Source organism: Puma concolor, chromosome C2, assembly GCF_028749965.1.
Source record: "Puma concolor isolate L17-30 chromosome C2, mPumCon1.1.hap2, whole genome shotgun sequence".
NCBI lineage: Eukaryota > Metazoa > Chordata > Mammalia > Carnivora > Felidae > Puma > Puma concolor.
Window position 1 is genome coordinate 125037033 of NC_141675.1, and position 22311 is coordinate 125059343.

Sequence of the window (22311 nt, forward strand, 5' to 3'; positions counted from 1 at the left end):
TTTGACAGAATGAGCATTTCCAAAGTTAACTGATAGCCTTGGCAAGCTCGGTAAGGGTTTTAACCTCAAGTAGTGCCTCCCCAAGTGTTCGGTAAGACAGATTTTCTGAGTTACCTACAGAGGTGCAGAAGCCACCAAACAATTGTTACAGGCAGAGAGCTGGAGACACAATACCACAGAGACTGTCGCGGAACCCAGCTTTCATCTCACCACAAGCGCTAATGTGCAAAATTTTAAAGCTCTGTAAGATGTGGTGGTTTCAGTTCACAGAAGTTTAAGACAAGCTTTGTTTTTACCACTCATGAAACTTTTAATGTGAATTTGAGGTTCAAATAAATTTAAAACCTCAAAAGAAAATTTGGCAGCCTCATGTATGATTGGAAAAATGTCTACTGGCTTTAATACAGTTTAGCCTTGAACATGCACATCAGATACATTACGTGGCTATTTAATTATTTTCAAGACTATCAATGCATTTTAATTACAGCAGTGATACTCCCGAAAATGATTTTTTTGGAAGTCTCATCTACTCAATAATTGCAGTCCATACAGCCTGAGTTGATTAATAAAAGAGGACTTCCTTTTTTAATAAGTAAAACTATTTCTCTCTCTCCACTTAATGTGAAGCAAAGGTCATTTTTGAGGGAGGAGGGAATAAAACTAAAATTTTTGCTACTTTTCTTTTAAAATGTTATTTTGCTTTAGGTGATAACTCAGTAAACAGGCACTGGAGTCTCTTAACATAACTGTCGACATGATCATTTGAAGAAATTACACTAGTTAAATGTCATGTCAGGAAATGTGAAAGAGAGTCAGATGAAAACTAGCCTGTAAATAACCTTGCATACTCTCAAAGGAAGCAATTACCACCCAGAATGCACTCTCAGTGACTACTGGGGTGAACACAATCTTGATCAGTGTGTCGACAGGCTCTGACTCATTACAAATTCGCCCTCCCGAGAAAGTGATCACAAGAATCTGTGGTGAATCGCTCGTGCTCCAAAACTATTTGGGTTTCTTATGCAGATAGTTGCCCAGCATGTGACCCTAAAACAAATTGCCCCTTCTTCCAGAAAGGAAACTGCCCTGAAGTAGATTGCCCATTTATTCAGCCCCTCTCTCAACTGCTGTGCACCAATTGAAAATTCCAGGGCATGACTTTTCCTGGAGCTGTCCTCTATCTTAATTTTAGCTGTCCAGAAAAAGACAGGGCATCCGAGGTTTCCCAGCCCCTCCTCCGCAGTCCCACAGAAACTGCTGTCATTGTGTTACTTTCTGCTGGCCAGGCAGGTATGAGGCTTCCACTGAGGTGGATGTTAAAACAGCCACATGGGTCAGCAGGCAGATGGAGAAAAGGACTGGGGATAGCGAAACAGAGCATGCTTTTTAAAAGACAGCATACCGTGGGGTCACACATGTGGTGCTGGGTGACCTGACAGTGCAGTACTGACAGTCGTTGGAGAGACTATAAAAGCTGGATGCTTTTCTAAAATTATTTTGTCTACCTCAGGGCTTCTAGATTATTTCATAGGGTACTCTGACATATTATTTAAACATCTTAGCTGAAACTTCCTTTGGAGACCTGACAAAGATAGAAAAATTTTGTAATAAGCCAATCAATCCCGTTTTTATCAGAATGATTTATCAGAATTGTGAGTTCTATGCTGCATCATTTAAGTGAAATGAACAAAAAAAAAAATCAAGAAATCAGGAAGAAAAATAGGAAGACAAAAAGTTGAAAAAACAAGAAAATTATAGGATAAGAAGTCTCATATTCCACTTGCTAAATGTGATCCTTTAGCTCCAAGGAAACAGTAACCCACAGAGGCTCTGGAAAGTACAACTCTCCTTGGCAGTGGCTACATTCGTGATTAGACCACCAGCCCTTCAGTACAGCTTCATATAGGCGATTTTCCAACACCAGAATTAAAAATCCAATTTCCAGTACCCAGCCCTTGTCCAGACTCTAGGGTTTCTATCTGAAAGATAGCATGCTTTTAGGAACACAGCTACATAACCTCAATGCAAGTAATTATTCGTGAGGAAGACCCAACCTTCATCCTGAGTGGTTTTTCCAACAGGTGGGTTCAATTGTATCCTCTGGGACTAGGTGTCTCTGGGGCTGCTTTTATGTAGAGGTGAAGGAGAGGTCAACCAGCATCAAGGGTCTAAAGCCCAAAAGACCCTTTTGGGGGTCTCTTTTGGGGATATTGATAGTGACTCAGATTTCCACATTTTCCCCACTTCAGAAGAAGGCACTGAAATGAAGGTGACCACAGTGAAAATCCCCAGGACATGCCATTTACAACATTTTATATACGAATGGTGCCATGAGAATTATACAGAGCATAACCTATGAGGCCAATATTTGAATCCACTTGAACGCATTTAAGAAGCAAAATTTTTTTCAAAGGAAGACAATGTATTGCATCGTTTTTACCCATCAACTCCTTTTTCCCTGTTTCAGTTTGGGTTCAACCAGAGAAACAGAACCAGCAGGAGCTATATATTGAGAGATTTGTTGCAAGAAATTGGCTTACCGGATTGTGGCGGCTGGCTAGGCAAGTCTGAAATCCAGAGGCAGGCCGTCAGGAAGGACAGGCTGGAAACTCTCAGGCATGAATAGAAGCTGTTGCTTATGGGTAGGATTTCTTCTTCAGTTCTTCCTTTAAGACCTTTCACCTGATTGAATCAGGCCTCACTTCTGCTTTTGAGACCTTTCACCTGATAGAATCAGGCCTACCCAGACTGTCACAATCTCCCTTATTTAAAGTCAACTAACTTCAATAGCTTCAATCACAAAGTACTTCTACAGCGATATCTTTAGTAATATTTGATTAAATAACTGCAGACTAGACTGTAGCCTGGACAAGGTGACACATAAAACTGGTAAAACTATCAGAGTTTTCTCCAAAAAAAAAAAAAAAAAACAACAAAAAAATTACTGATCAGGTTTTGGCATTAACAGTAAAGAAAAATCTAGCCCGCAGGAGAAAAGATTCAATCACCCTGTGACAGTACTTCTGTGTCAACTTGACTGGGTCACGGGATATCCAGATATTTGGTAAAACATTATTTCTAGGTATGTCTGTCAGAGTGTTTCTGGAAGATATTAGCATTTGGATCGATTAAGTAAGGCACAAAAGTGTGGGTGGGCATCATCCAATCCATTGAGGTCCTAATCAGAAGAAAAAGTCGGTCTAAAGTTGAAATCACTGTGTGCCTGATGGTTGAGCCGAGACATCAATCTTCCCTACCCACAGACTCCTGGTTCTTATTCCCTGGAACAAAATAACTACACCACCAACTTTCCCAGATCTCTCCCTTGAAAATCATGGGTCTTCTCAGCTTTCATAGTCATATGGGTCAACATCTTATAATAAATCTCTTTCCAAGAAAGTAGGTAGATAGATAAATGAACACTAAAACCTTGGATTGCAAGTAACTTGTTCTGTGAGGATTCCACAAGACAAGCAAACATTTCCAATAAATTTTAACTTGATAAATGAGCCATGTCTTGCAATATGAGTAGTACATGATGTCGAACGTCACATGATCACAACTGAAACAATATTTCTTCTCTCTCTCTGTGTCTCTCTTTCTCTCTGTGGGATTGTGGGTAATCGTCTCCCATGCTCAGATGCTCAGTCTCAGGCTGCAGTGTCTGGCAGAAATCAGTGATTTTTCAGAATGTCGGAAGGTGCCCTTAACTGGCACTAGTGTATTTTTTGTTACTTAAAAACACCTATGGGGGTGCCTGGGTGGCTCAGTTGGTTAAGCGGCTGACTTAAGCTCTTGTCATGATCTCACAGCTCCTCAGTTGGAGCCCTCCTGCATCGGGCTTTCTGCTGTCAGCACAGAGTCTGCTTCAGATCCTCTATATCCTCTCTCTGCCCCTACCCAGGTTGTACTCTCTCTATCTCAAAACAAATAAATAAATTTAAAAAAATAAAAGGCACTTATGGACAGTCCTTTGCTTTTCCATACAAGAGGACACTTAGTAATGCCTTGCTTCATTCCAGGTCAGGCTGCCTGCAGATATAGACCCTTTCCTCTGCTGCCTTATTGCCACTTACATTAAATACAGTGTATGGCAAGAGTTTATTAATACTATACTGTAGTCAACATCCATTAGTGATCATGAAAGTTGTCCTACACAATAACTCTCATGTCTCTTGTCTCCCAAACACCAGCCACAAAGGCTTTCAAAGGTAAGTGCAGGTTAATTTGTTTATTTTTCTTATATTTTGTTTTTTCTTTATTATTTTGTATTATATTACAGTATTTTAATCATTTTTATATGAATATTCTTGGGTTGTGGGACAAATTATCTGAGTTTCCACTATTTCTTACGGGGAAATTCACTTGATATGCAAGTGCTTTGGATTACAAGCATGTTTCCAGAACAAATTATGCTTGCAACTGCTGTATTTCTCTATCAGTCTATGTCTCTTTTTTGGTTCTGTTTCTCTGCAGAAATCTAACCAATACACACTAACATTGTATGAGTGAGCTAAGTCTCTATCCAGAAAGCGGAAATAGACATAAAGAAAAATAAATGAGGAAGTAGCCAGAAGAAGAAAAGACCCAAAATTTAAAATGGATTTATCACTGTATTTGAATAGTAAAACAAAATTTTAATATATTGGTGTGCTTTTGTTCCCCATGCTTTTCATTTCTTTTAATACTCTTTTACCCCATAGCTTTCCCCTCATTCAGACTAAACCCAGAGACATCCATTGCCTCCAGGAAAGGTTGCAAAATAACAGGCATGTGAATATCAGAAGCCGAGGCATAAACAAGGAAATTAGAAGGAAAACTATCTGTCTGGGACAGTTTCCCCCATCCACTTCTCAAGCTCCAAAATTAGTTAAAATTTGCTTTAAGAATAATAAGGAAAAGGGCACAAGAGGGAGAGAGAAAGGAGTGAAACAGACAGGACCTTGCAGGACAATGGCTAAGACTCTAAACCCACTCCATTTAGTTCTAAGGCAAGGAGGCAAGGAATGATAAATAGTTCAGAGGTTCTAAAAGTAGAATGACCTGCATTTCCCCTTCATCAGATCTATCCACAGATCTGTGGAAGAGGAAATAGAATTTGTCTGCATTTCACATGGGAAGGATCACAAGAAACACCTGAATAACAGGGCTGGGACCACGTTATAGCATGATTTAAAGGAACACAGCATTCTCAGTGAAGAGGGGATCTCATTTGGTTAGATAAATTAATGATGCTTATGAGGAATGGCTTTGCCTTGGGGAGTGCTTTGACATTAGTTGTGCTGGAACCAATTTAACCTCAAAATTTGTTCGACAGGTGTCTTTGTTACCAACAGTTCCCATTTATGGCTGATGTCTTCACCACCTTATTCTATAACTTAATAAACGTCCATCCTATGATTCCCTGATCATATCAACGTTTAGTCCTGAGACTTCTAATTAGCTGCCATAATCACTCTATTCTGTATTTCCGTGGCTTAAACCTCACATAATGGCTATATTATGGGATTATAATAAGGTGAATTCATGCCACATTTTTATTCCAGAGAAAGCAACATCCCCAAGAACACTTACATTGCATGCGCTGTCAGTAAGACGTCCGTCTCGGAGTCATAAAGGCCTGACAACACATAGGCCTTGGAGTTTGAACTATAATTTGATGACATGTTGCTGCCATCCCTTACCTGTTCATTTCCTAGCTGATGCACTGACTTTTAACAAGAACTGTTATATCCCGGTCCAAGTTTGCATCACTAGGAACTCACTACCAACGAAACCCAACCTTGTTGAAACTCTCAGTGCCTCACCATTAATGGCAGATTTGGATTGCCTGTGGGGTTGCAGCTGATATGTAACCTCTGCCTCACTCGAGCATATTGTTAGTCCATAGCCCTGAGTGCAGAAATAATTGACAACCTGCTCCATCTCCTTCTGTATAAGCCTGCAGGGCATAGTCATCCACGTTAAACAACTGCTAGGTGACTGCTTCAAATATTGCAGGCTTCTACTGAATCCTGCTCAAGGGCAAGAACTTTCTGGAGGAGAAAAAGGAAATCTTTATAAGTGTTCAAGTTTCTGGTTGCATCACTGATCGGGACTCAGAAAGATGCGATACTCTAAAATCTGGAGGCGAACCCATCTAAATCCACTGGACATGGACAAGAGATAAAGTGGGGCTATGCACATCACATTGTAACACATGTTTAACAGCTTTTCACCCTTCTAGCAGTAGATATATGGTGTGTTTTTCTTTTGGCTGAATTTGTATATATAAAAAGAACTAGACAGAAAATTGACCTTTCCAATTTAAAAAAACCTTAAACACTTTTCCTTTTCAATTGTTCTCAAAATTGTGAAACATTTTGCCACAGATGAAACATTATTTTATTCATTACTGGTCACTATTCTCATTATCTATTAGTACGTAACAAACCATTTCAATTATTAGCTGATAAAAAAAGATTTATCAGTGAAGATGAACCTTCCCAGAAGCCTCTAGTAAACACCCTCTTATATTTAACAGGTCCAAACTAGGACACATCCCACCCAAAACAAGAGCTAGATTCCATTTTTACTCAATTCAAAGGTCTCTACTTGATATAATATCTTCAATAAGATTTTGTTAGCAATGAAAATGACAGTGGCTTTTATAGACAATAAATGGTATCTATACAATGAGTTTCCTGCATATCTGTATTCCAAAATAACACTCTTTATTGTTGCTTACAGTGAAGGCAGTACTCTTCCATACAAGCCCCTAAATGACCTAGACTCACCTACGTGTGTACTGTGTCTGACTGGTTCTTCTTGATTTTACTAAGCTAGAAATTGCCAATTTTCTTTTATGGGAGGTATTTATTTGGCAGACTTTCATAACCTACTTATGTATAATTTCTGAGAGGGCTTTAATTTTTTTTTTCTCCCACGGCAGGTACAAGCCAGAAAATAGAGGTAATTTACCAATACAATACCCATAACACTCCAAAATGGCAAACCTTTGGCCTTTATGTCCTTAGAAATTCTATTGTTGCTTTCCCCACCCCTAAAATATGAAGTAGGGAGTCAAGTCTCCTGGTTTGTGTAGAATCTATCAGAAAGGCTCTAACATGTCATAATTACTACTGGCTTACACAATCACACACTTAAAATACAAAATCATATGATGTCCATCCTATGCCAATCCTCACATCTGTGAGTTAGTTTCCATGAGACAACAAGGCACATTTGGAAGCTAAAGAAAAATCTGGGCTAGTTTTGAAGAGTGATTTATTTAGTAAATTCAAAATACTGCTTTGTTAAATGTACCTAAATCTCATCTCCTAGGCCACTCATTCAATAGGACTGTCAAAGCTAGTTGAAAATCTAAGGTTGTTACAACTGGCTTAAATGCTCTACTAGGATTTTCAAACTCTCTACTGTTTTAAGTTTCCTGGAAAACAATTGTTATTCTTTCTCTTTGGTGAGTTTTATATTAGGAGACCGGATATCTCTACTCTCCTCTCTTGATTTGAAGCAGATTATGCAAAGGATTGGAGTGTCCTGTTCATTCATCTTTCACTTTTTACCCAGCAAACGTGTACTGACCACCAACTATGTACAGAGACCTTGCTCAGCATATAGACAGATAGGGTTTTTCATCACACACATGAGATTATCAAATCAAGTTTGAATAATGTAAAAAACACAAGCAAAAACAAAACACTTTGAGGGAGAAAAGAGTTTGTTAAAAAAATTAAAATATTATCAAGGTACAGAGTCAATGCAGAAAGTTTGAGAACATTAAGTAAATGCTGAAATGGAGATTGAAAAGCTATGAAACATCAAGGTCCTCACATGAAGGGCCATCTGTTTTCAAAAATGCTACTAAAACTATTGGAGGTCAAAAGGGTAGTGAGATAATGAGATAAAAAAGAAAAAAAAAATAAAAGATCAACACCTACATGTAAGGAGTTAGTGGAACAGATGACTCATTGTGAAATTATTTATAGATTAAGAGCAAGAGAAAAAAGTATGTAGGTATGAGTAGCTTACAGAAGTACAAAAATGAATTTGAACAAAGGAAATTGCACCTTACGAAACATGTTTAAAGTGGTAATAGGCAGCTTACAGAAAGTGCTGAAAAACCCATAAACTATTTCTCAGAAAATTGATCAGATGGTGGAGGGGAAGGGGACTTTCATTGTCAAAAGATTAAACTCTTTAAATTGATCTTAGTTTCTTTCCTTTCACTCTCTCCGTATTTCTGATCCTAAGAGCCATGGCCTTATTCACATAAAACTTCAAGCAGTACAAAGGTTTAAGAAAGTAGACGTTTGACAAGTAGTTAATGAAGCCAAACCCTACCCTAGAGATATTCCCAGGTTTCTGATAGCCAAGCCCTGAGCATCTGCCTCTTTGCTTTGAGGAGGCCCTACGCAGGATCTGTTGACCAGGAGGCTGACAGAATGCTAAATATGCAGAAAGAGCACAACTCATTTTTCTTCAAGTTCTACCTGGCTTGCTTAATCCCCAATTCTCCTCCCTGCCACCATGTGCAGCAGAAGAGGCTGATCATTCATGCCTGCAACCCTCTAGACACAATGCTGCCCTAGATACCCCAAGGCAACTGCACGTGCACTTTGCAAAGCTTAGCAACCGTCTTGGGCAGACTAAGAAGGAAATGCAGAATGAGGGGATGGCTTCAAACACCGCAGGGACCATGTAGCCTCAGGACCTCCACAAATGACATTTGAACAGTCGTGACTGATTATGTTCCAAGGCAGCAGCAGCCGTCCTGAATGCAGCACAGGTGTTTCTACTTGGGTGAAAGGAAGGGAATAAAATGGAGGAACACACTCACACTGATGATGCATTATCATTTCTAAATTGACATCTTTAATGATAAGGATGTAATCTTCACTGTTAAAAAAGCCTGAATAATAAATATAACCGTCTATGCCTCATCTTTAAACAAATTACATAAATCAATAACTTGGATTAGGCTAAATCTTGTCATAGAAGAAATTATGTTGGTCCACAAATGAAAGGACATTTTACAAAGACATGAATGACAAGTAGTTAAGTATTAAAGAAAAATTGATTCGGAGAGTTCTGTTACCAATATATCCAAAAAATTTCTAAGTAATTTAACCATTTGGTGTATGAATATATGGAGAGTTTTAAACTTCTTTTAAAGCAACATTTGTGTGTTTTATAGCTTATAAAAGAACCTGATAAATGTTACATATAAGTATTAGCAGCTGTTCCTATAGAAAACAGCTGCTGGAAGGCAAAACAAAAGTTTTCAATGACCAAAAAATTCAGAGAATTGTTCATTTATAATAAAGTATCATACTTAGATTTGCTGATTTATGTGTTTGGTCGAACTGTAAGAAAATCTGTTTCCTTTGGGTACTAGAATAGGTAATATGGAGTAACTGTTTACATGATCATTTAGTAGTTTTAAACACACACACACACACACAAAATGACAGAGTAAAATTTAAATGATGAAAATATTATATACCATAAAACATTTAAAAATATTAAAACTGGGGCGCCTGGGTGGCTTAGTCGGTTAAGCGTCCGACTTCAGCCAGGTCACGATCTCGCGGTCCGTGAGTTCGAGCCCCGCGTCAGGCTCTGGGCTGATGGCTCGGAGCCTGGAGCCTGTTTCCGATTCTGTGTCTCCCTCTCTCTCTGCCCCTCCCCCGTTCATGCTCTGTCTCTCTCTGTCCCAAAAATAATAAATAAAAAACGTTGAAAAAAATATTAAAACCCGACAAAAATTGTGAATTAAGTATTTTTAAAAATAATGTTTGATGCACTTTAAAGCAAATTATTTAAATGTGCAGCTACTGAACCCTCTTGAAAACTAATTTACTGATGCTGTTCATCCTGTGGACAAAAATGTGACTATTAGTAGCAAATTGCAGCCTGAAAATTTAGAGGCAAGTGTTCTTTCCTAGCAAATAAACTTTGGAAGTGTCTAATTAAATGAACTCTGACCTGGTATCCATGATACAACATTTCTACTGTGGCATTTCTAGCAATTTGGTGATCTAGGAAAAATTAACTAACCTTTATGAACTTATTTTCTTCATTGGTTTTTAAAAGAAGTAAGATAAACTAAATAGTCTCTTATATCCAGTCATTGTGGCAAGAACTTTCCATTTATTAGTCACAACAAATCAATCAGGTACTAGTCCTACTACCCCCAGTGTACAGGTGGAAAAACTAAGGCTTGGAAAATTTTAGTAAATTGCTTATGATAGCAAAATTCAAAATTACACAGTTGGAATGACCTTTAGTTTCCTTTTAAATCTGTTATTACAACTGTAGAATATCATCTAAATACAAATTGAATTAGAATGTTGAATTAAAATACTTATTTGAGATTTTCAAATTAAATACAGTTTGAATTAAAAAAGGGTTACTTAATCCCTATGTATATAGACACTGCTTCCATAACAAAGCATGCTTTTCAGAATCCGAGCTAGGAAATTCACGGTTTCCATAATTTCCACGCAGATCCGTATTTTCCCAAATGCCACACCAAATAGGGGTTTATTAGAGCTATGCCCACCTTTTCAACCTTGAACCGATTTTCTGTTTGGGGGTTCTCAGGTGAAGTAATTTCAAGTGTCATTTTCTAGTTAAAATCTAGCCTTAACTACAGAGCCCTCAAAGATCACCAAGACACAGGTTCCAGAAATAGATGTCACTTTGATGACCGAAGAACATAAGTAAGATAAAACAATACTATTCATTTGAAAAGTCAAAGAGGTGTATTTTAGAGGCAGCACAAACTGTGTGGAATGAGAAGATAGGGGCAAGGGAAATGGACCAAATCTTTATACACTGGTGGCTGTTTTCTGCCAAAGATTCTCAGGCACTCGAAAGAAACGAAGGTTGAGAGCAGCCCTATCAAGTTGCAAGATGAGCACTGTTCCCAGGGTTCCAACAACAACAAAAATAATTACAGACCTGAACTTTTAGATCCTTCTCCAAAATTAAATATAATTCTTTTGTAAAGCATTTTATACAGTGTTTTTACCAAAGAACAATTCTGTTTATTTAGCTTTGGTTTTATTCCATTTCTAGGTGGCAGGAATGCTGGAAAACACTACCAAAGCAAATGATATTTTTAATATAAAAAAAACACAATAAAATCTAGGTTTTTGAACATTTGGTATGCAATATTCTATATATTACTGTTTAACTGTCATGTTTTTTCTCATCAAAGATTAAAATATGTTATGGGAATGGTAATGATACATAATACATATTTAAGTGTTTAATAATTTACATTTTGTTAATTATTTTGACTGATTTTGGGTAAAGATTGTTACAACACATAAGCAGACCATCTGTTGCTGTTAGAATTATTAATAAATGCTCCCTGAACTAAGTATTTTAATTAAAAATAAAATGCTGCATTCATTACGGCCCATCTTAAGTGGCATGCTCCAAAAGGAATTAATAGTGTATCCAGCTGCCAATCTCTAAGCAGTTTGAAAATATTACAAACTTTTATTCATGAGAAACTGCATGGATTTGGATGATTAGGGAACAATCTGTTGAGTCCTCCCATGCCTTCTGCTGTGTGGGATCCAAGTGTATATGAATCAATGAAAATGACAATCCCTATTCCATATACTGTTCCACAAAATTACCAGGGAATCAGACTAGTGCACATGCTTTCTTAATTACATCTTTTTGGTTCTTAATCTTAGGAAGAGGAACAACAGGCTCTGCCCATTGGACCAATCAGTCACCTTGGAGACTATGAATGTACTTCACATAGTATACTGTAAAAGCAGGTCTCTGCTGTCAGATGGCCTGGGTTTAAATCCCACCTTCTTATGTTTCAGCTCTGTGATGCTGAGAAATTTACTCAACAGTTCTGTGCTTTAATGGCCAAATCAATAAAATGAGGATAAGAGTAATATCTCCTTCATTAGGTTATTATAAGAATTAAGAGTTAATAGAACACCTGGAAAAGTGCTTCCTACAGAGTAAGTGCTTAGTTAATGATGACTCTTAGAATTATTGCTTAAGTATTGTCATTATTCAGAGCACCTTTGCCACTTTTCTTTGGAGATTGCCTTCAAAAAAAAAGAATCACATTCTTTCACATTTTCTGAAGGATGTTACATCTTCAATCTTTGCAATTTGAGCTGATTTTTCCTTTGAAACTCAATGTTGAGTTTGAACAAAGAGCAATGAATGAAGAAAGTAGGAAAACTTGGTAATTCCATTCTTTAATCAAAAAGGACACATGACAAGTAAGGAAATATGTATGTATAGTTTCTAACTTTCAAAGAAAAAAATGCTACATACATGCACGGGGACCAATCCCCCCTCTAACGCAAGTTCAACAAGCAGAGTGAGGAAGCAAGTGATAAGGAAAAGTAAGAAGATAGACAACAGGAGAGAAATTAAGAAAAAAATAAACATAAAGGATACTTGAAAAGATCGTTCAGAAGACTAGAATTCTGAATAAAATCTCTAAAAGGAAAAATCTCTCACCTCCATTTATGTTAGTCCCTTTACCATGAAAATCAGGGACTGAAAGTTTAAGTTATACCTTTGATAGTGCTGTTAACATGTATGGACTCTGACCCTTCACACACTTTAGCAAGTCCCTGCTCATTGTGACAAGACTTCACTAGACTACTGTGCTCATTTTTCATTCTTTTCATTCACTTTCCTAGAAACAACCAGGTTTCGGGAGCTAGTGAACTTGAGAGATTCAAGCACCAACTTGAGGCCACATAGTTTCTGCTGCCAGAGCTCCCTGAAGCACGTGGGGTAGGAGTGAGAATTGGAGAGGTCCTCTCCGAATGAAATGTTAACCTTCTCTCTTGCATTAGTCAAGTCCTTCAACTGTACAAGGCACATTCACTTATACCTACTGATTAGGTAATCACAACCACTCTTTCAAATTGCTATTGCATCCCAGTCTTAGAGGATTAGAAAACTGAGCCTCAAGAAGCTTAAGTGGCTTTCTTCAGGTCGCGGGACCAGAAAGTGCAAGAGTCAAGAGTCAACACGGAATTCAAATCTAATTGCTTTTTGTGGTCAATCCCAGTGGTTTTCAAACTGTGAAAGGTAGAATCCTGTGGTTCCATTTTGGAATCTTAAGGAGTAGCACAGAGGTGAAGAGGTGCCTGAGCAGACCACGCTCTAGCCCTTCTGCACTCACCCCTTCCCCTGCTACCACAGACAGCTCTCATAAGTTTTGAACATCAAAGTTCTAAATGAGACTTTCTTAAGAGAATAAAAGCATTTTACTGTTAAGAATTTTGTTTTTCAGAATGAATCAAGAAACGTCTTCAGCACGAAAAGTCCCTGAGTCCAAATCTTTAGATAATACATACCTGTATATGTTTAATTTCCTATGATCAATTATTTATGTTTTAAATTCTATAAATTAATTTAAATCAAAATCTCTCTGTGTTTCCTATGATATGCACCCTGTACTGATCTGATTATGTTGCCGAATAATCACTGGCAGAGAGGTGCTGGATCTACATCAGTGCTGCTGAAAGTGTGACCATTAAACTGTTACTGGGTCTCATAAGGAGCCTGTGCCAGAAAGCAAACCCACATATTGCTTCTTTTACATGGAGAAAGTCTTGTTATGAAATGAAAAGCAAAACTCAACCAAACTAAACATGGGCTTGTTTGATTTATATTTTGTGACAGCTATTTACATTGTCACTATCCAGAAACAATTTCTCTAGGGGCACTTAGAGTAGCACTGCTCTAGATTTCAGAAGTTCTTTGACCTTGGAAACTTACTTCCCACCCAACTGTCTACCACTCTGACCATTCTTTTTCTGTCTCATTTGTCTACTCTGTCTTCTGAACTCTAAACACTGGAGTTTTATGAGAGCCTGTGCTTCAGCAGTGTAAATGCTTATTTTATCAGCTCATCCTGAATGAATTTTCTCTATCCATGACTTCAAAAAGCTTTTATGTATTTTTTTTCATTTGTCTCTGACCCAGAATTTTCATCTGAGCCCATATTCCTTACTTGTAATTGCCCACCAACAATCTCTGTCAGATTTTAGTACAGGTACCTTTGAATTTAACATTTCTAATGAAAAAGTATCTTTCCCTGTATAGTTTAGTATAGTTGAGTATAGTCCCTCCTCAACTATATATACATATATACTCAAGAATTTTATATTTTTAGAACAGGACAGAAAGTAAACAAGATGACAATTTTGAGAAGAAGGGAAGGGAAAAGGAAGGGAAGGGCAGGGAAGGGGAAGAAGGGAAGGGAAGGAAAAGAAAGGGAAGGTAAAATGTTTTGGCTGTGTTTCAGAAAATTCCAAGGATTCATCAGTTTTAAGAATGATTGCATTAAAGACCTCAGAAAAATGCTATCCTAATCTCCTGCATTCTCCATCTCAGCTGTCGTCAGTTCTGAGTCCATTCTTTAAGGTGACCATCAGCTTCAGATTTACCTCATGTCTTCTCAGCAGCTTCCAACCAAAGAGAGAGTCTTCCTTACCAATATTTCCATTAGTATGAGGAAGAATATTCCATACTATGATTGGTCATCTCTAGTACTGGCAAAGGAGTCAGCTCTATTTAAAGCATGGACTATGGGGGCGCCTGGGTGGCGCAGTCGGTTAAGCGTCCGACTTCAGCCAGGTCACGATCTCACGGTCGGTGAGTTCGAGCCCCGTGTCAGGCTCTGGGCTGATGGCTCGGAGCCTGGAGCCTGTTTCCGATTCTGTGTCTCCCTCTCTCTCTGCCCCTCCCCCGTTCATGCTCTGTCTCTGTCTGTCCCATAAATAAATAAAAACGTTGAAAAAAAAAAAAATTAAAGCATGGACTATGAAAAGAAGGGAGTATCCTTCTCCAAGAAATACATGGAATTGGTGCAGGTCAAACAAAATGGATGTTGGAGAGGTGAAAAAAAAAAAAAGCCCCCCAAACCCAGCCTAAATATATGCTGCCTTCCCTGTTTGGTTTATCAGTTTAACTTTAAGACATTCACTCAGACATCTAATTTGGAACATAGGTAAACCTCAACTACTACTTCTAATTGCCCACATCCAAGAACAAATCTTGTTGATTCTACTTCTGAAGTATCTATAAAATCTCACTTCTTTCCATCCCAATTACCATTATTTTCTCTTCTCTTATTTATTGTTATTGATCATTTCAACACATTTTCCTGCCATTTTTCTCCTCCCATTCCAATTATTTTTCTTATTAAAATGCTATTTTTCATACAAGATAAGTCCAAACCTCTGAGATTACTTTATACATTTTTCTATCAAGGATTCTGATCGCTACACTTGGAACACCTATAGAACTGATAGGCAATCCCCTTCACGTCTACCAGAATCAGTCTTCCAAAGGATTTCTAGGTCCAGTTGCTGTGAAACCTTCGAAATATCCTAATTCCATATTGGCTCACAAACACCCTTCTCCTTCTTTATCTGTCCCCAACCTGCACTCCCTTCTACACTATACTTTAGGTCCTTCCCTGAACCATATTGGTCTTTTCTTCCAAATATTTTAACTATACCAGCAGGAATACCAATCATCCTCAATACCTTCCTATTTTATTCTTGATTAACAGAAACTTTTCGTGAGGATACCATTTCTCACGTAGCCCTCTCAACTGAAGACACTCATTCTCACAGATTTCACTCATTCCAGAGCTGTTCAATAAAGAGCACATCGTTCTCGCTTTTCAACAGTATTTCTGGGCCAATACTCAGTCATGACCACATCAAAATCACTGATACATGAAGATTGATGACATCTAGGAATAACACTCTTTTTGTCTCCTCAGCTACAATCCCTGTTCCCCTTTTCACTCACTACAAAGCTTAGTACAAGGACACTCATTTTCCTTACCCTCCATGTCGTGCCATCATCTTGAATTATTTCAATGTCTATAAGACCCAACCGATGCCCTAATTTTTCAATTACTTCCCCTTATTTCTAGCAACCCTCACCTTAACTCCTCTGAAATCTTCCACTCCTGTGGCAATGCCTTAGACTAGTGATCCAACCATAATTTTTATTCAAATAATCATACTCTCCACCACATCTTCCTTTCTCTTCTGCTCTCTCTGTAACTCCCAGTGCAACTTTCTTTGTTCTTCCAGGGATTTCCAGTTCCCTGGCCCCTCTATTTTACTCCTAACAGCACTTTCTCCCGTTCACATCTTTCACTAAGTAGCTTAGATTCCATCAAAATTATACTTTCCTCAATGTCTTCAACTTTTTCCCACTATCGTGCTAAAATTTTATTGTTCTAGAAAACCGTAAACTACATGAATCCATCTCAATTGTTTCCAGGCCTCCATCCAGTTTTCTAGGAACTGTCATTAGGCTTTACTCCAAATTTTAGTCTAGCTCACATGTTACCATTAAACCAAACAGTAGGCTATTAGTTGTTTATTTCACAAAAAAATAGTTATCCCCCATATTGTGTTTAATCTTGTCCAAACATGTTGAGAGCAGAAAACATGTCTTAGTTACCTTTTTATTCCTGGTGTCTCACACATTGTAGTTATTGAATAAAAGTTAAACAAATGTATATGGAGACATCTTCATCCTTCATGCAGTGGATTATGTTTCATATTTAAACAAAAGCAATGAAAGTTGTTAAATTTGAATTTATAGCAACTTCCCTAGATTATATTATTTTTATTAAGGAAAAACCATAGTGTTTTTGCTCCTTGCTAAATGATCTCAGTTACTCAAATTATTTTAATGAAAAATGCATTTGGTTTATTAAGACAGAGTAATTTTGGTTACAAAACTAAATAAACCTAATAGCAGGCCCAGAAACATCTACAACTAACAGTCACCAAATTCAAAGCAAAATTGACATCATGTGTCAAGGAGAAATGATTCTCTCCTTAATAATGATGCATGGTGAACTGGATGTCCCTTGCATAAAACACAAAAATTAATCCCATATGGTTACAGATCTAAATTTGGAAAGTATAAAATAAAACATTTATGGAAAATAGAACATCTTCAAAATTTTCTTAAACAGGATACCTAATAAAGCTAATTGTGAAAGAAAAAAAATGTTAATTAGACTATATTAAATTGAAGAACTTCTAGTCAGTAAAAAGATACTATTAAGAGCATAAAAAGAAATTGAAGAGTAGGAAAAGATATTCACAATACATATATACAACAAACATTAATAGAATATATTTTTTAATTCTATAAATTAATAAGGATTCCTACAAATTAATTTTTAAAATACTGATAACCCTCTTTAATAATTACATTTCTTATATTTATATAAGCAAATTACCTGGACACATGAACACACTTCACAGAAGAGGTTAACCAAATGGCCAATAAAAGTATGGAATGATGCTTAACTTCATTAGTCATCAGGGCTACATACTGACCAAATAAATAAAATAAAGAGACAAAAATAGCAAGATTGCAGGGATGTAGAGAGCCCCTAGAATTCTAATATATCACAGGTAGAGGTCTTAATTGGCACAGTCACTTGGAAAACTGCTAGTCAGTATACATTAAAGTTAAACATACCCACACCCTATGTATGACTCAGCAGTTCCACTGCTAGAATCATGTCCTAGTGTTCACCAAAAGATATGCGTGACAATGTTTATAGTTCTGCTGTTTATAAAAGTCCCAAATTGGAAACAACCTAGATGCCTAATAAAAATAGATTTGATAAACAAGTTGTGTCATGGTTGCACAATGGAATATTATAAAGCAATGAGAGTAAGTGATATTACAACATGCAACAATGTGGATGAATCTCAGAAACACAAATTTCAGTAAAAGAAGGCACACACAACAAGTTCATACTGTCTGATTTCATTTATATAAAATTTACAAACTAGGAATTTTAATATATATCGGTGGAAGTCAGAACAATGGTTATCCTTGGGGGATAGAGGAACGGTTTAGTCATCGGATGGAAGCATGAGGGTGACTTCTAAGGTGTTGGATATAAAAGTGTGTTCAGAAATTCACCAAGATATGCACTTCTATCATAAGAAATTTATGTTTATTATGCTTCAATCAAAAAAATGATGTAAGTGATACCTATGGTATATAAATACCATAGGTATTTGAAGATGAGATATCATAAGAAAATAATAATAAAAGTGAATAGGAGTCCAGGGAAAAATAAGAAAAGGACCAACGTTTAGAAAGATTGTACTCTTGCAGACTGAATATGAAGATCTTTAAGCTTAGCAATTCATAAAAAATATTCACTACTCAAAATTGAATCACAGATTTACTGACATTCAGCTGCATGGCCTCCTTTAACATGAGTTGACATTATTTGTGTACTGACTTTTAAAAAAATATATTTTGTCAGTGAACTCCAAAGGCCTTGCACAATAGAATAAACATAGTTTTGTAATTGACTATATTCTTTTGTCTTTATCACAACAGAATAAACTGTTCTCTGGTGTCCTGGATGATCATTTAGCAGTTCTTTTCACTTATAATTATCTTTACACACAAGGTTTTCTAGAATATTTTTGGTGCCTATAAACAAAATTTGGATGTCAGAAACAGCATCTCCTTTTAAAAAGCATGTTTGCTTCCTAATTGAAAAATTATATTGCTTTTGGCACAAAATGAAAAGAAAGTCATCAAATGAGGTGTAGGTAGTGTTAAATGACTAAAGATTATAAAAAGCTTTTATAACCTGGAATCCCAAGTTACACACTAGCTAAGATACATTCAACGAATGTGGCACTTTAAGGAAAAGTATGAGAAAAGAGTATTATATTAAAGCAATTTATTTTCATTTTTTTGTTCTGCACTCATCTGTGATAAATGCAGCAAGACAATAGACTACAGGTGGCAGATGGTTATTTAATAGGCAGAAAAGTCAAAGCTAAACTATCCACTTCTGCAAAATACCTTTAGGTAAAAGAGAAGGCCTTATTATCATTGAGAACAACATTAAACTCATTAATAATTACCTTCAGAATGTTCTTTTGCCATTACAGAATCTGACAGCAATAACTGTTAGTTTTTCTAATAATTTTACAAGACAAATTGCATAGACTAGCAACAATAAAATCTGAAATCACCTACATTTTTTAACTCAGTCAGATAGATAGCAGATACACAAAGCCATGTCACTTTAGTTTCTTCTCCAAGTTTATAATCTAGGATAATAGTAAGTTGTTATATAAGCATTTTTATAGGCTACACAATCTACTAATTAATATGAATTATCTCTCTTAATAATTATTTTACAACTTCAAGGTCATATAGGAGATAATCTCCAAATATGGCTGCCATCAATTATTTCTCTCCCTGGACAGGCATGCCACTCTTCACATCAATAGATGGAGTCTAATTCTTCTCCCCTTGAACCTGGGCTGACTTTGTGATGTCCTTTTGACAAATAGAAACATGATCAATGAGGTTATAAGGAACCTTACAAGTTCTATCTGGGTCTTTCATCTTGGGATGATTCTTCTTAGAACCCACCCATTATAAGGTGAGAAGCCCAAATCCAGGGCTAGATTTATGAGCATGAAACTTCTGCTGCCATGGTCTTGAAATTCTGAATAACTTTTTAACAAGAAGCCCCATACTTTTATTTTTCACTGGGTCCTGCAAATTATGTAGCTTATCTAGTCCAAATCACACAGAGAGGCTGAGCCCCCGCACTGCAGCCAGCATTACCTGTCAGACATGTTGGTGAGTCACCTTGGATATTCAGTCCAGTTGAGCATTTAAATAGTGGCAGTCCCAGGCCACCTGGGTGGCTCAGTCAGTTGGGTGTCCAATTCTTGATTTTGGCTTAGGTCATGATCTCACAATTCATGGGATCGAGCCCCACGTCAGGCTTTGTGCTGACAGCATGGAGCCTGCTTGGGTTTCCCTATCCCCCCACACTTTCTCTCCCTCCCCTGCTCGAACACACACTCTCTCTCTCAAAATAAATAAACAAACATTAAACAAACAAACAAATAAATGGTGGCAGTTCTTGAATATGACTGTGTGAGAGACCCCATGTGAGAACTGCCCAGCTAAGCTCAGTCAACTCCTGGAACAATGGGAAATAATAAATTGTTTTTTAAGCCATTAAGTTTTGGTGTGGTTTGTTAACCAGAAACAGATAAGTGACACAGGTAGGTACTATTACTAACTTGTTTATTTCTTATATTAAGCCTATGAAATGATTACTAATATTATAACCACCTTTCAAGGCAACAAGAAACAATTTCATTGACATCATTCAGTTAAGAGGTGGGAAAGCAATGAATCCAACTCAGATGTTACCACAACACATAGCCTAAGCACTAGATTGCTACTCTTTATAAGAAGTGTCTAAAACACAGCAATATCACTTGATTTTTTTCTATTTTTAATGTGATTTTTTTTTCTATTTTTGTTTCACTAAAGTATTTTTCCACGTTATAACTCTAACAATTTAATTTATATATGCTTCCAAATTATCACTGATTTCAAGACTAATGTCTAAGGTTGTACCTTCCAGTACCTCTTCATATTCCCAAGAAGCTTCCAAACCATAATAATTGTAGACACCCCCATTTTAATACTAGCCAATTATGCTAATGGGAGTGCATTACTCATTCCTGGTGATGTATATTCAACTTTTATGATTATGTCCTCTACTATCCCCTGAAAGGTCATCATTAATTCCTAATTGCTCAAAATTATTTTCCCACACATACACACCCATGGGGTCTTTGTGATGGGAATTCATTTCTCAACAGGGAATTTAAGACTAAATCTCAGATGTTCAAAAACTGATGAACCAGGTAGTTGACCTGAATCAGCTAATTAAGCTGTTGGAAGTCACCAGGGAAAGAAAAGGCAATTATTAGGTTTACTTTGCTAAAAAGTAACAATTTCAGGGTTTCTGGGAGAGCAAAGAGACACCTTAAACATAATTTCTTGAAATTTTGTTCCATTTTGGCTATGATTCAACTTTCTCTGTTTCTGGTATTAACCTAAAGCACTTGAGTGAGATATCCAATGAACTACTTCTTTATTGAAATTGTTAATTAACTATTAGCCTGAAAGTGAACTCTAAATTACTCTTTTGTTTGGCTTTGAACTGTTTTAAATTAAGTTGGATGAGTGTTAAGAAAAAAAAAAAAAGAAAAATAAACTTTTTAGGAAATAATTTCATTTCTAACCAAGACCCCTTCAGTTAATATATTCATGCTTGAAAAGTATATATGTTAAAATACACAGCACAATCTCCAACACAAATGTATATATAGCTTTCTAAAGAACAACCAGAAGTTTATTTTAGTAATTTATAAATTAAGTGGTAAATATTGGCTACCTATTTATAAGACTGAATTCATTATTATAAAATTTATTATTGACTAACCACTTATTGCAGGTTTTTTAAATATTCTTTATCCAAGTATCTTTTTATATAAAGTAAAATATTGACCCCCAAAATATGTCTAATCCATCTTATTTTCTACTCCAGAAACCATACATTTTAAAATAAAAGGACACAATATCTCATTTATGATTTAATTTCATTCTATGGTCTCATTAAATTATATGTTTCCAACCAAAATATTTAATTATTTTCTCTGTTACCAATTTAGAAAACAGAGTATAATAAACATATTTTAAACTGTTTTTATGAAAACAAACTAAGTTGACTCATTTACTGAATCAAATAAGTTGAATCAATGTAATATAATTAAGGATATGGAAATAGAGATAACATTTGATAAATGCTTCTGGAATGAATGAATGAACTAAAATCTAATTATAACTTCAAAATTTCTCTTAAAAACAAAGGAATTTTTGCAATCATTATTCACTTTCCTTCTCTCCTTCTCTCAGTACTACTGAGAAACCAGCAGGCCCCTCATCAGAACCAGTGGAATTGAGAGGAAGTTGCTCATTAACAATATAAAACTAAAAAATATTCATTGATAGTTGGATGTGAACTTCACTGAGAAATCTGTATCATTTGTTACTTTATCTCTAAAACCTGACACAAGGGCTAGCACATAGTATGTGCTCAGTTAATATTTCCTCATTAAATAAAGAAATTATTACTTTTATTATTGTACTTATGCCTTTTTTAAAAGTCTGAGATACTAATCCAACTACCAAATTCTGGGAAGGAGTTTCTGAATGTCACCGTGTCTCCATTTCATTCCCAATTAATCGCTGATCACTGTTAGCCACTACATATTGTGACCATTCTCATTATTATTCTTAGAAGAAATCATTGTACATTATTTAAAACATCACTTTTGGGGAAAGCAGCAAATAGAAATGTTTATCTCTTTTTGCCTATTTGATATATCACTTATCCAA